This window comes from Thalassophryne amazonica, chromosome 2 (genome assembly GCF_902500255.1).
Source record: "Thalassophryne amazonica chromosome 2, fThaAma1.1, whole genome shotgun sequence".
Classification (NCBI taxonomy): domain Eukaryota; kingdom Metazoa; phylum Chordata; class Actinopteri; order Batrachoidiformes; family Batrachoididae; genus Thalassophryne; species Thalassophryne amazonica.
In genome coordinates, this window is record NC_047104.1 from 139669605 (window position 1) to 139683811 (window position 14207).

At 49.3% G+C, this 14207-nt stretch overlaps 1 protein-coding gene across 3 annotated transcripts in view; it reads left to right on the top strand.

Annotated features, from left to right (window-relative positions):
- nhsb (Nance-Horan syndrome b (congenital cataracts and dental anomalies)) overlaps window positions 1–14207 on the top strand; it is a 268921-nt gene that overhangs the window by 242748 nt on the left and 11966 nt on the right. The window lies entirely within an intron of this gene.

A 14207-nucleotide genomic window follows, 5' to 3' on the forward strand; every position in this document is an offset into this window, starting at 1 on the left:
ATGTGCATCATGGGGGGCTTCAGCTGTCACACTGTGGCCATGCGGCGCGTGTTCCTGAGCATATTCAACCACAAAGGTTCCTCGGTGCTGTGGAGGCCAGGGAGTGGACCAGGGAGTGGACCAGGGAGTGGACCAGGGAGTGGACCAGGGAGTGGACCAGGGAGTGGACCACCTGCTGGGTTGGGTGGAGTTGTGATTGTTGACACAATGCGTAGCAACAACAGACCATAGACCTATGCTTGACCTGACAGGACCTGACCTACCCAGAAGATACAGCTTCATTTATGTCTAAGAGCGAGCACACGTGTTGTGCTGCGTCGTCGTCCTTGCTTTGGGTTCCAATTGGTGACCACCCAAACAGACCAGCGCCCCATCCTTACTTACTGACAGAAATCATCTGTCTGTCACAGCCATATGTTACATGGGCATTCCGTTGGCCTTGTCCAGTGACTGTGGTTGGCAGCACAGAACCGTGCACCTGTGTTGGATCCACTTGATTCAGGCTTCCCTAATTACCAGCTTGACATGTATCAGACACAATATTCATCACAATACACTTGTCATGATTCGATGCATGATACATAATTACATCAGAGATTCCACTAAATATGTAGAAATAATGTGGTGAATGTTTAAATTTAAAGAAAAAATAATAATTCTCATATGTAAATTGCTATCCTATTTTCTTATTTTATCAGTCACTTCTGATTGTTCTGCAAGAGGTCAGTTTCTCTTCCATGCAGTCGTTGGCTCACTTAAAAAAATATATAAATTTTAAATAATAATAATAGCAGCCAACAATTTGATACAGGGTCCAAGATGCAATTATTAGGATTCACGATGTATTGCTACACCCAAAGGTGTATATATAGTGATATTTCTCTGGCACACTTCAAACAAACAAGTTGTGTTCAAAATAATAGTGTGTTTAAAAGAGCAAGTAATCCTTTAAATAGCTTTTATTTCCATACACACAAATGCATACACGCCAAATTGCATGCACGTTCTATTCCACATAAAAAAATGGAGAAAAATTGATTAAATTTATTATTTTGCAAGAAGTGAAGAAAAAGGAATATTTGGCTTTTCAAAAAAATAGTGTCTGCATATTTCTTTCTGTGACCTGTGACCTCCCTTACAGGGAGGAGGTGATGGTCTAATGGTTAAGGTGTTGGGCCCGCCTGACTAGAAAATCAGTAAGGGCCCTTGAGCAAGGCCTTTAATCCCCTATTGCTCCCGGTGTGTAGTGAGCGCCTTGTATGGCAGCACCCTGACATCGGGGTGAATGTGAGGCATACTTGTAAAGCGCTTTGAGTGTCTGATGCAGATGGAAAAGCGCTATAAATGCAGTCCATTTACAGGTGGCTCTTATTTAAGTATGAAGGCAGCAGATGTTGTACATGCTGGTTGTCATGTGTTTCTCTCTGGGTCATTCTCGACATTGTTCCCGAAGAACAGCATACTTTGATTAAAAAATTAATCGGAGAGGCACCGGTCGGCATCACCGCGATTGCTCTCACTGCCTCCGATACGCTTACCGGGCTCGGTAAGCGCTGCAGCGGGCCACTCACTCCGCCCCCCTGCCTGCTGTGCCAAGCTGCATCCAACTCCAGCAACAGGTCCAAAGACTACGCTCGCTGTTTTGATGCACAGCGTCCGCTGCGTGGTCTTGGTAACCGCAGCTGCAGAGCTCCGTGGCCATGACTTGGATTCTTTGCGGGTCCCGCATCCGTACCCCCGGAGGCAGTGAGTGAAGAGAGAGCACACGCATTGTGTTCTGTGGGCATTTATCATTTATAGGTATATGAGAAAATCGTTATCAAGTTGTTCACCAAATGAATACACCCTTCGGCCTCAGGGTGTATGGTTTTCTGAAGGGTGTATAAAGCCATATTCATTGGTGAACAACTTGATAACTGATAATATGGAGTAGCCAGCCCAATCTATGGACCTCAATAGGAAACTTGTGGGGTGACATCAAAAATGCTGTTTCTGAGGCAAAACCAAGAAACGCAGAGGAATTGTGGAATGTAGTCCAATTGTCCTGGGCTGAATACTTGTTCACATGTATATCTGAAGTTGCTCAGTTCCATGCAACACAGATGTGCAGCAGTTCTCTGAAACAGTGATTATACAACTGAATATTAGTTCAGTGATTCAAAGGAAAGCTAAATCTTCAAGCATTTTTCAGTTTACACTAGGGGTTGACCGATATGGATTTTTAAGGGGCGATACCGATTATTGACAAGGTTTGGAGTCTGATACAGATATTTGATATGTGCCTACAGTAAAGAGTGTAAAAAAAAGTTTCAAATTTTAGTATAACACACTCTTCACAGAAAACTCTCTTTAAATGTTTTGCAGCATATGTTTAATTCACAGAACTGTTCAACATGACCTTCACACAAAAAGTGCATTATTATGAAGTTGAACAAATAAATAAAAACAGCCAACACAGCTCCAGTCTGCACACTGCTACCTTCTTCTATGCTAATCTGTGGGACAGCAGCCTTCAGCACTGACAGGCTGAAGTTGAGACGGCTAACAAATCAAATAATGCTGTGGGACGGACTTCGTTACAAACCAGAAATCAACTATTCAGATTTTAAAAGAGTGGTATGGGTTAACAGTCCCTCAGTGCCTGAAGTCAGGGGCCATTGGCTCCATATGATGGTCCCTTCACACACATCAGTGGGCAGAATAAATTAAAGTAACTCAAGATGTGTAATACTTTGTAATCTACTGTAAAACCAGCCCAGTCTCGCATTTTTTTTCGTGCTCCCGCTGTTGTGTGGGCCGCTGAAGAGGAGGTACTGCTGGCCCACCACCACAAGATGGCGCCCTGCTTGAAGTGCGGGCTTCAAGTAGAGAGGGCATCGGCTTTGCTGGAGGTGACAGCTGTCATCAATCAACACAAGCTGTCACCCATCACCACCACTACAAAGACTGGACTGCAACTCCACCTCCTCGCCGAGAAATCAACTACCATTCAGGTAATTTCTCTGCTGACTAACGCTGTGTGTGTAATAACTGGAACTTCTATTTGCAGCCGTTTTTCCTGGAGTGTTTCCTTATCTGGAGGATTGGCGTTTGGTGTGACAGCGACAGCTTCGACTCACACCCCAACTCAGATAAGTGGTTGACCAGGAGCTGCACGAGTGTGTGTGATTGGAGGTGGAGGTTTTCCCTCCTTTACTTAATACAGACTGTGGGATTACTGAGTGTGCGAACTCACACTCATCTGGACTGTCTCTGTTCTCTGCCAGCAGTACCGGGTCTGACTGCTGAAGACAGCGGCCACCTGGGGTGCAGGGCTTGGCGGCTCCGGTGTTCTTCAGCTCCGTTGGTGGTGGAAGCTGTGTGGGGATCCAGCTCTTCTCTCTCCAGGCGTCTTCTATCGTCGAGCCTGCCCACACGTCACCTGGTGTATGATTGACAGTCCACCATATTGTTATTGTCTGTACGTTGTTGTGCGATTCACAACATTAAATTGTTACTTTTTGGCTTATCCATTGTCCGTTCATTAACGCCCCCTGTTGTGGGTCCGTGTCATGTCACTTTCACAACAGGATTTCTCGGCCAGCGTCATGGATCCCGAGGGGTGTCAACCATCGCTTGAACAGCCAATGGGAGAGCGAGGTGCACAGGCAGGAGGCGTGTTGGGTGAGCTGCAACACATCTTAACCGCCTTTGCCGCTCGGCTGGACTTAGTTACCGAGCAGAGCAGTGTTCTCAATCGCAGGATAGAGGCTCTCACCGCCCAGGTGGAAGCGCATGCTCAGGGCGCTGCTGCAGCACCTTCTCCTGCTGACCGTGTGCCAGAAACAGACATTCTGCTGGTCGTTCAACGACCCCCCCCAGCTTCCCCTGAAGCATACATAAGCCCTCCGGAGCCGTACGGAGGCTGTGTGGAGACGTGCGCGGACTTCTTGATGCAGTGCTCGCTCGTCTTTTCACAGCGTCCCGTCATGTACGCGTCAGACGCCAGCCGGGTGGCTTACGTTATAAACTTGCTTCGAGGAGATGCACGCGCCTGGGCTACGGCGCTTTGGGAGCAGAATTCACGGCTCCTAACGGTTTATACTGATTTTGTGAGGGAGTTCCGACAGGTGTTCGACCACCCTCATAGAGGCGAGACCGCTTCAAGTGTGCTGCTGTCGATAAGACAGGGGTGTCGGAGCGCAGCAAAGTATGCAGTCGACTTCCGCATCGCGGCAGCGCGAGCCGGCTGGAATGCTGTTGCGCTCCGCGCCGCCTTTGTAAACGGACTGTCTCTGGTCCTCAAGGAGCACCTGGTGGCGAAGGACGAGCCGCGGGCTTTAGATGGGCTTATCGACCTGGTTATACGGTTAGACAACCGATTAACAGAATACCGACGGGAGCGAGACGAAGGGCGTGGTCAGGCACAAGCCGTCCCTCTTCCTCCCGGGTCTAAAAGGGAGCCGACTTCCCCACGCTCCACTGCCAGGGCTCTCCACGTGACAACAGCTCCCCCTGCTGATGTTGCTATGGAAACGAGCAGGGCCAAAAAACGATCAGATCAGAGACAAAGGAGGCTGATCCGTGGAGAGTGTTTTCTCTGCAGCTCTACTGAGCACACACAGAGAGAATGCCCCAAACGATCAAAACAGCAGCACTTGTCCTTAGAGACTGGGCTAAGGGTGGGTCACAATACCCACGCGGGGAGACCCCGTAAATCTGCACGAATCCCAGTCACGATCCTGAGTGAGGATTTAACCCTTCACGCCCCAGCACTGGTGGACACGGGGTCGGAGGGAAATCTGCTGGATAGCAGATGGGCAAAGGAGGTTGGGCTCCCTCTAGTGGCCTTACCGTCACCATTGTCGGTGCGGGCACTAGATGGCACCCTTCTTCCACTAATCACACACCAGACTCAGCCAGTGACATTGGTTGTATCTGGGAATCACAGGGAGGAGATTGTGTTTTATGTAACACCTTCTACCTCCCGAGTGATATTGGGTTTTCCATGGGTGTTAAAACACAATCCCCGGATTGATTGGCCGTCTGGGGTTGTGGTTCAGTGGAGCGAAACCTGCCACCGGGAGTGTTTAGGATCCTCGGTTCCACCCGGTGTGACAGCTCATGTACGCGTCAGACGCCAGCCGGGTGGCTTACGTTATAAACTTGCTTCGAGGAGATGCACGCGCCTGGGCTACGGCGCTTTGGGAGCAGAATTCACGGCTCCTAACGGTTTATACTGATTTTGTGAGGGAGTTCCGACAGGTGTTCGACCACCCTCATAGAGGCGAGACCGCTTCAAGTGTGCTGCTGTCGATAAGACAGGGGTGTCGGAGCGCAGCAAAGTATGCAGTCGACTTCCGCATCGCGGCAGCGCGAGCCGGCTGGAATGCTGTTGCGCTCCGCGCCGCCTTTGTAAACGGACTGTCTCTGGTCCTCAAGGAGCACCTGGTGGCGAAGGACGAGCCGCGGGCTTTAGATGGGCTTATCGACCTGGTTATACGGTTAGACAACCGATTAACAGAATACCGACGGGAGCGAGACGAAGGGCGTGGTCAGGCACAAGCCGTCCCTCTTCCTCCCGGGTCTAAAAGGGAGCCGACTTCCCCACGCTCCACTGCCAGGGCTCTCCACGTGACAACAGCTCCCCCTGCTGATGTTGCTATGGAAACGAGCAGGGCCAAAAAACGATCAGATCAGAGACAAAGGAGGCTGATCCGTGGAGAGTGTTTTCTCTGCAGCTCTACTGAGCACACACAGAGAGAATGCCCCAAACGATCAAAACAGCAGCACTTGTCCTTAGAGACTGGGCTAAGGGTGGGTCACAATACCCACGCGGGGAGACCCCGTAAATCTGCACGAATCCCAGTCACGATCCTGAGTGAGGATTTAACCCTTCACGCCCCAGCACTGGTGGACACGGGGTCGGAGGGAAATCTGCTGGATAGCAGATGGGCAAAGGAGGTTGGGCTCCCTCTAGTGGCCTTACCGTCACCATTGTCGGTGCGGGCACTAGATGGCACCCTTCTTCCACTAATCACACACCAGACTCAGCCAGTGACATTGGTTGTATCTGGGAATCACAGGGAGGAGATTGTGTTTTATGTAACACCTTCTACCTCCCGAGTGATATTGGGTTTTCCATGGGTGTTAAAACACAATCCCCGGATTGATTGGCCGTCTGGGGTTGTGGTTCAGTGGAGCGAAACCTGCCACCGGGAGTGTTTAGGATCCTCGGTTCCACCCGGTGTGACAGCTAAGGAGGAGGTTTTAGTCCCCCCCAATCTGGCGGCGGTGCCAGCCGAGTACCACGACCTTGCTGACGTCTTCAGCAAGGATCTGGCACTCACGCTGCCCCCGCACCATCCGTACGATTGTGCCATTGATTTGATACCGGGCGCTGAGTACCCGTCCAGCAGGCTGTACAACCTCTCACATCCGGAACGCGAATCAATGGAGACCTACATCCGGGACTCGTTAGCTGCCGGGTTGATCCGGAACTCCACCTCCCCGATGGGTGCTGGTTTCTTTTTTGTGGGCAAGAAGGACGGCGGACTCCGTCCATGCATTGATTACAGAGGGCTGAACGAGATCACGGTTCGAAACCGATACCCGTTACCTCTGTTGGATTCAGTGTTCACCCCCCTGCATGGAGCCCAAATTTTCACGAAATTGGATCTTAGGAATGCTTATCACCTGGTTCGGATCCGGGAGGGAGACGAGTGGAAGACGGCATTTAACACCCCGTTAGGTCACTTTGAGTACCTGGTCATGCCGTTCGGCCTCACCAATGCGTCCGCGACGTTCCAAGCATTGGTTAATGACGTCTTGCGGGACTTCCTGCATCGGTTTGTCTTCGTATATCTAGACGATATACTCATTTTTTCTCCGGATCCTGAGACCCATGTTAAGCATGTACGTCAGGTCCTACAGCGGTTGTTGGAGAACCGGCTGTTTGTGAAGGGCGAGAAGTGTGAGTTCCACCGCACTTCTTTGTCCTTCTTGGGGTTCATAATCTCCTCCAACTCCGTCGCCCCTGATCCGGCCAAGGTTGCGGCGGTGAGAGATTGGCCCCAACCAACGAACCGTAGGAAACTACAACAGTTCCTCGGTTTTGCAAATTTCTACCGGAGGTTCATCAAGGGCTACAGTCGGGTAGTTAGCCCCCTGACAGCCCTGACCTCCACAAAAGTCCCCTTCACCTGGTCGGATCGGTGCGAAGCCGCGTTTAGGGAGTTGAAACGCCGGTTCTCAACTGCACCAGTTCTGGTGCAGCCCGATCCCAAGCGCCAGTTTGTTGTTGAAGTGGATGCCTCTGACTCAGGGATAGGAGCCGTGCTATCCCAGAGCGGGGAGTCCGACAAGGTTCTCCATCCATGTGCCTACTTTTCCCGCAGGTTGACCCCAGCTGAACGGAACTATGACGTCGGCAATCGGGAACTTCTTGCGGTGAAGGAGGCTCTTGAAGAGTGGAGACACCTGTTGGAGGGAGCATCGGTACCATTTACAGTTTTCACGGACCGTCGGAACCTGGAGTACATCCGGACTGCGAAGCGTCTGAACCCCAGGCAAGCCCGCTGGTCGCTGTTCTTCGGGCGTTTTGACTTCTGGATCACCTACCGCCCCGGGACAAAGAACCAACGATCTGATGCCCTGTCCCGGGTGCACGAAGAGGAGGTCAAGACTGAGCTGTCAGACCCCCCTGACACCATCATCCCCGAGTCCACTGTCGTGGCCGCCCTTACCTGGGACGTGGAGAAGACCGTCCAGGAGGCCCTGACACGGAGCCCGGACCCGGGGACCGGTCCGAAGAACAAACTGTACGTCCCACCAGAGGCCAGGGCTGCGGTCCTTGACTTCTGTCACGGTTCCAAGCTCTCCTGTCACCCAGGGGTATGAAGAACCGTGGCAGTGGTCCGGCAGCGCTTCTGGTGGGCATCTATGGAAGCCGACGTCCGGGAGTATGTCCAGGCCTGCACCACCTGCGCCAGGGGCAAAGCTGACCATCATAAGGCCCAAGGCCTCCTCCAGCCTCTGCCAGTGCCTCGTCGCCGCTGGTCTCATATCGGCCTGGACTTTGTCACGGGCCTCCCGCCGTCCCAGGGAAACACCACCATCCTAACGATAGTGGACTGGTTTTCCAAGGCGGCCCACTTCGTGGCCCTCCCGAAGCTCCCGACGGCCCAGGAGACTGCAGACCTCCTGGTCCACCACGTCGTGCGTCTGCATGGGATTCCATCAGACATTGTCTCGGATCGTGGTCCTCAGTTCTCCTCCCAGGTCTGGAGGAGTTTCTGTAGGGAACTGGGGGCCACCGTCAGTCTCTCGTCTGGGTACCACCCCCAGACGAACGGGCAGGCAGAGCGGACAAACCAGGAACTGGAGCAGGCCCTCCGTTGCGTGACCTCCGCGCACCCGACGGCCTGGAGTGACCATCTGGCCTGGATCGAGTACGCTCATAACAGCCAAGTCTCGTCTACCACCGGCCTCTCCCCATTTGAAGTGTGTTTGGGGTACCAGCCCCCATTGTTCCCGCTAGTGGAGGGAGAGGTCGGGGTGCCCTCGGTCCAGGCCCATCTGAGAAGGTGCCGTCGGGTGTGGCGTACCGCCCGCTCTGCCCTGCTCAAAGCCCGGACGAGGGCCAAGAACCATGCAGACCGCCGGCGTGCCCCGGCCCCTGCGTACCAGCCTGGGCAGGAGGTCTGGCTTTCTACAAAGGACATTCCCCTGCAAGTGGAATCCCAAAAGTTGAAGGACAGATACATCGGACCTTTCCCTATCCTCAAGGTCCTCAGTCCAGCCACAGTGAAGCTGAAGCTGCCAGCTTCACTGCGGATCCACCCGGTTTTTCATGTGTCCCACATCAAACCTCACCACGTGTCACCCCTCTGTACCCCCGGACCGGTGCCGCCTCCTGCCCGGATCATCGACGGGGAGCCGGCTTGGACCGTGCGCCGGCTCCTGGACGTCCGTCGGAAGGGCCGGGGGTTCCAGTATTTGGTGGACTGGGAGGGGTATGGACCCGAAGAACGCTCCTGGGTGAAGAGGAGCTTCATCCTGGACCCGGCCCTCCTGGCCGACTTCTACCGGCGGCACCCGGACAAGCCTGGTCGGGTGCCGGGAGGCGCCCGTTGAGGGGGGGGTCCTGTTGTGTGGGCCGCTGAAGAGGAGGTACTGCTGGCCCACCACCACAAGATGGCGCCCTGCTTGAAGTACGGGCTTCAAGCACGAGAGGGCGTCGGCTTTGCTGGAGGTGACAGCTGTCATCAATCAACACAAGCTGTCACCCATCACCACCACTACAAAGACCGGACTGCAACTCCACCTCCTCGCCGAGAAATCAACTACCATTCAGGTAATTTCTCTGCTGACTAACGCTGTGTGTGTAATAACTGGAACTTCTATTTGCAGCCGTTTTCCTGGAGTGTTTCCTTATCTGGAGGATTGGCGTTTGGTGTGACAGCGACGGCTTCGCCTCACACCCCAACTCAGATAAGTGGTTGACCAGGAGCTGCACGAGTGTGTGTGATTGGAGGTGGAGGTTTTCCCTCCTTTACTTAATACAGACTGTGGGATTACTGAGTGTGCAAACTCACACTCATCTGGACTGTCTCTGTTCTCTGCCAGCAGTACCGGGTCTGACTGCTGAAGACAGCGGCCACCTGGGGCGCAGGGCTTGGCGGCTCCGGTGTTCTTCAGCTCCGTTGGTGGTGGAAGCTGTGTGGGGATCCGGCTCTTCTCTCTCCAGGCGTCTTCTATCGTCGAGCCTGCCCACACGTCACCTGGTGTATGATTGACAGTCCACCATATTGTTATTGTCTGTACGTTGTTGTGCGATTCACAACATTAAATTGTTACTTTTTGGCTTATCCATTGTCCGTTCATTAACGCCCCCTGTTGTGGGTCCGTGTCATGTAACTTTCACAACACCCGCCACGAAATGAGTCAAATTTTTGCGACACGGTTTTTTTTTAACTCACTATTACTAATCCTACTCCTACCCCCCACCCTAACCATAACCACCCCGAGCCCCCCAATAGATTATTATATATATTTCGTGCTGCTGAATCACGACTTGCCGTGAGACCAGGTTGTGTAAAACACACAAATGTAGCAAATTTAAATATGGCACATATTTCATGCCATTTTATGTTATGCTAGGTCATAAATAATGTCTAGTAAGTCCCTTCGGCTGCTCCCTTGTTTGCACTTGGGGTCGCCACAGCAAATCCAAGGTGGATCTGCATGTTGAATTGGCACAAGTTTTACGCCGGATGCCCTTCCTGACGCAACTCCACATTACATGGGGAAATGTGGCAGGGGTGGGATTTGAACCCGGAACCTTCTGAACTGAAACCAAGCGCATTAACCACTTGGCCACCACCCCTAGGTCATAAATAATGTCTAAAAGGTTAAAAACATTAATATTTGATGGACATAGCATTTGCTCCTTTCTTCAAAACTGACACACAGGAGCTTTAATCAAATGAGGCAGATTGTTGTGTCAGGCAGTTTTTGTGTTGTCTTGACAGTTTTTTGTTTTTTTGTTTTTTTTTTCATTTTTCAGTAGGATTGCATTACATTTTTCGTTGTTTTGTTTTTAGCAATAAAACTCAAGAGCTGAGCCTGAGCTAATTTGATTGTCAAACCTGCACTTTAAAGGATAAAAGCGTGATGCAAAACTTTCTGATTCATAGGTTGCTGAAGATTATCGTTTCTGATCTTTAGGTTTCTGTGCTGCTTTAACAAGCATTTAGCACTAAAGTCCGCTGTTCACACAAGTAAGCATGTGATCATTTGTGTGAACAGTAAACCGTGTGCACAGTTTGTAAACTGTTCCAAAGAAAACTATTAACTTTTGATGTGGATATGAGTGAACTCCTGCCCACTGTCTCTCTCCCTCCACCCTCGCTCACACCGCCTTCGAGCAAACTTGTAGCTTTTTGGAAACACGAAGCCTTTAAACTGTAAAATAAACCATTAATTTCTGAATGTAACAGCTGCCACAGGAGGAGCTCTGGATTATTTAATAAAGGATTTTGGTGGAGTTTTTTTTTTTTATTCTGACAGACAGAGACTGCTTTTAGCTGAGCTGCCATTACACAGCGCTGTGGCCTCACGGAATGTTAAAGTCGCTGACTGATGATCTCTCTTTAAAAATGTAGACATGAAGACAGAACTTTGTGACCAGTGAGTCGCTACATGCAGTACAGCAAAAATACAATATCATATCGACATATTGGCCAGGATACATGGCCAATACCGACATCTGCAAAACTGCTGAATATCGGCACCAATAATGGGCCCAGCCGACAATTGGTCAACCCCAGGTTTATACAGTAAATGTTTGAGTTTGTAACAAAAAAATGCAGACACTGCTATTTTTTAAACAGTCTAATATTCCTTTTTCATTACTTTCTGTAAAGTAATAACAAATATGATAAAAAAAAAATTCTTAATGTTTTGATTAAGGATTTTGAGCTTTAATTGCATTTTAAAATACATGGCTATTATTTTGAACACAACTGCATACACAGGGAAAGGTATCACTATGGCTCAATCCTGTACAATCCAGAGCCCTCATTTGTCAAACTGCATAGAAAAAGTTCTAAATGCTGCCATACAAACAAAATTTAATATGTGTAAGTAGAGAAAAGAAATCTCTATTAATCAAGCAGGCATACTATGTTTCTGTGTAGGCTGTCAGTTGTTCAGGTGGTTTCCATAGTAGAGAAGCTTGAATCTTCAATAAGCTTCAATCTACAGTATGTGAGTACCCACAATGGTCCCTGGACAAAGTGCAGAAGTCCCAGAGAACAAAGAGACCACACAGACAGGAGACGGAGACAAGAAGAAGAGAAGTGTCTCTCCCTTATTTAGCAGGAGTAGGGGGAAAAACTACAGAGGATCTTCAGACAGCACAAAATCCCAGTTTACTTTAAACCGGTTAACACCTTGAGAAAGAAATTAGTTCACCCTAAGGACAGGATCCCTAAAATATTTGGGTAAAATATTAGCCAGAGAGAATGGTGGAGAGAGGGGTCAAGGAGGCATTCTTTGTGAAATGTTTGAAACCCAGCCTTAACCGGGGAGGGGATCTGAGACACGCTTTGTCCCCTGTTTACAATGGGGTACTCAGATCAAAGCAGTTTCAGTCTTTTGTTCATGGTAATGAGTCATTCACGTCATCAGCAGAGTCGTCAAGGGAGCCATCAGGAGAGGGACAGCTACCCTGTCATTAGGAGGGTGCTAACTACAGCACAATTGGTGCTAATTAGAGCTATTGTTTAGTCACTAGCCTATAGCAGTCTGCCTCTCTGTAGGAGGGGTCTGGTTAGGTTTAAAACTCCAGCTTTTGTGACTTCTTGATTATTCTTCTCTACAAGAGTCAAGACAGAAGTCAGACCACCAGAGCAAGAATTTTAGCTGGGGAAACTTCTGTGATTTGAAGCGAAACATCCTCGCGTCAAGCAACCCAGTCCAGTCAAAGATTCAAGCTTCTCCACAACAGGATCCCTAGTTACAAACAGAGCAATGTAGCAATGTAAACAGAGGATTTTCAGACACCACAAAACCCCAGTTTACTTTAAACCGGTTAACACCTTGAGACAGAAATTAGTTCACCCTAAGGACAGGATCCCTAGTTACAAACAGAGCAATGTAGTGTATTCTATCAGATGTCAGGAAAACTGTAATGAATACTACATAGGTGAGACTAAGCAACCTTTACACAAAAAGCTATACCAGCACCGCAGAGAGGGTGCCAGTGGACCTCAGTCTGCAGTTCATCTCCACCTTAAAGACACTAACTACACGTTTGAGGACAAGGAAGTTAAAATCTTAGCTAGAGAGAAGAAATGGTTTGAGAGAGGGGTCAAGGAGGCATTCTATGTGAAACAGTTGAAACCCAGCCTTAACCGGGGAGGGGGTCTGAGGCACGCTTTGTCCCCTGTTTACAATGGGGTACTCAGGTCAAAGCAGTTTCAGTCTTTTGTTCATGGTAATGAGTCATTCACGTCATCAGGAGAGTCGTCAAGGGAGCCATCAGGAGAGGGTCCGTCCCACCATTAGGAGGGACAGCTGCCCTGTCATTAGGAGGGTGCTAACTAGAGCACAATAGGTGCTAATTAGAGCTATTGTTTAGTCACTAGCCTGTAGCAGTCAGCCTCTCGGTAGGAGGGGTCTGGTTAGGTTTAAAACTCCAGCTTTTGTGGCTTCTGTTTATTCTTCTCTACAAGAGTCAAGACAGAAGTCAGACCACCAGAGCAAGAATTTTAGCTGAGGAAGCTTCTGCGATTTGAAGTGAAAACGTCCTCGCTTCAAGCAACCCAGTCCAGTTGAAGATTCAAGCTTCTCTACCAGGCATTCTATGGTTGTACACACATCACTAAATATCAGCTGTTAATAAATCTCACATGTTCTAAATCACATAGTCATGTACATTCATAGAAACACCCTCAATTAGTCATATATGGTTAGAAAGCATCTGTTTGTTGCTTGTGATCCTCATCGGAACAACAGAACAACAGAGGGAAGAAAATAATCTTTTTGAATGGGAGTTCAAGGTGCTTGCTTGTGGTCACTCCAGTGAGATGACAAAAATAAATGCAACTGGCAACACCAGGTAGCAATGAGGAGTCCACAAGTAGTTTTGAACCGAATCATTGATCATGTTGTTTATTAATTTAGACATCACAGTCACTTATGGACATAATTTTAACAAACTGTACGAAACTTTAACAAACTCCTCCTCTTTAACCCTCCCTGAGCCTGGTTCTGCTGGAGGTTTCTTCCTGTTAAAAGGGAGTTTTTCCTTCCCACTGTAGCCAAGTGCTTGCTCACAGGGGGTCGTTTTGACCGTTGGGGTTTTACATAATTATTGTATGGCCTTACCTTACAATATAAAGCGCCTTGGGGCAACTGTTTGTTGTGATTTGGCGCTATATAAAAAAATTGATTGATTGATTGATTGAACTCACCATAACAGCCAGCATAAGACATTCCAGTTCCCAGAATAAGTAGACAATTATTTATCATTGCACTTGTCCCAGAATACTTTGCACACCTGTGACTTCACCGTGCTGCTGTCTTTGTAAAGATAAAATCTTTCTGAATTAAATTTGAGCAGCGAAAATAACATGGACCCATTTTAATATAAACTTGCAGGAGAGACACTATTTGGTGAAGGCCTTGTAGCAGCAGGTGAAGATCGAGATGCTTGTTAATCA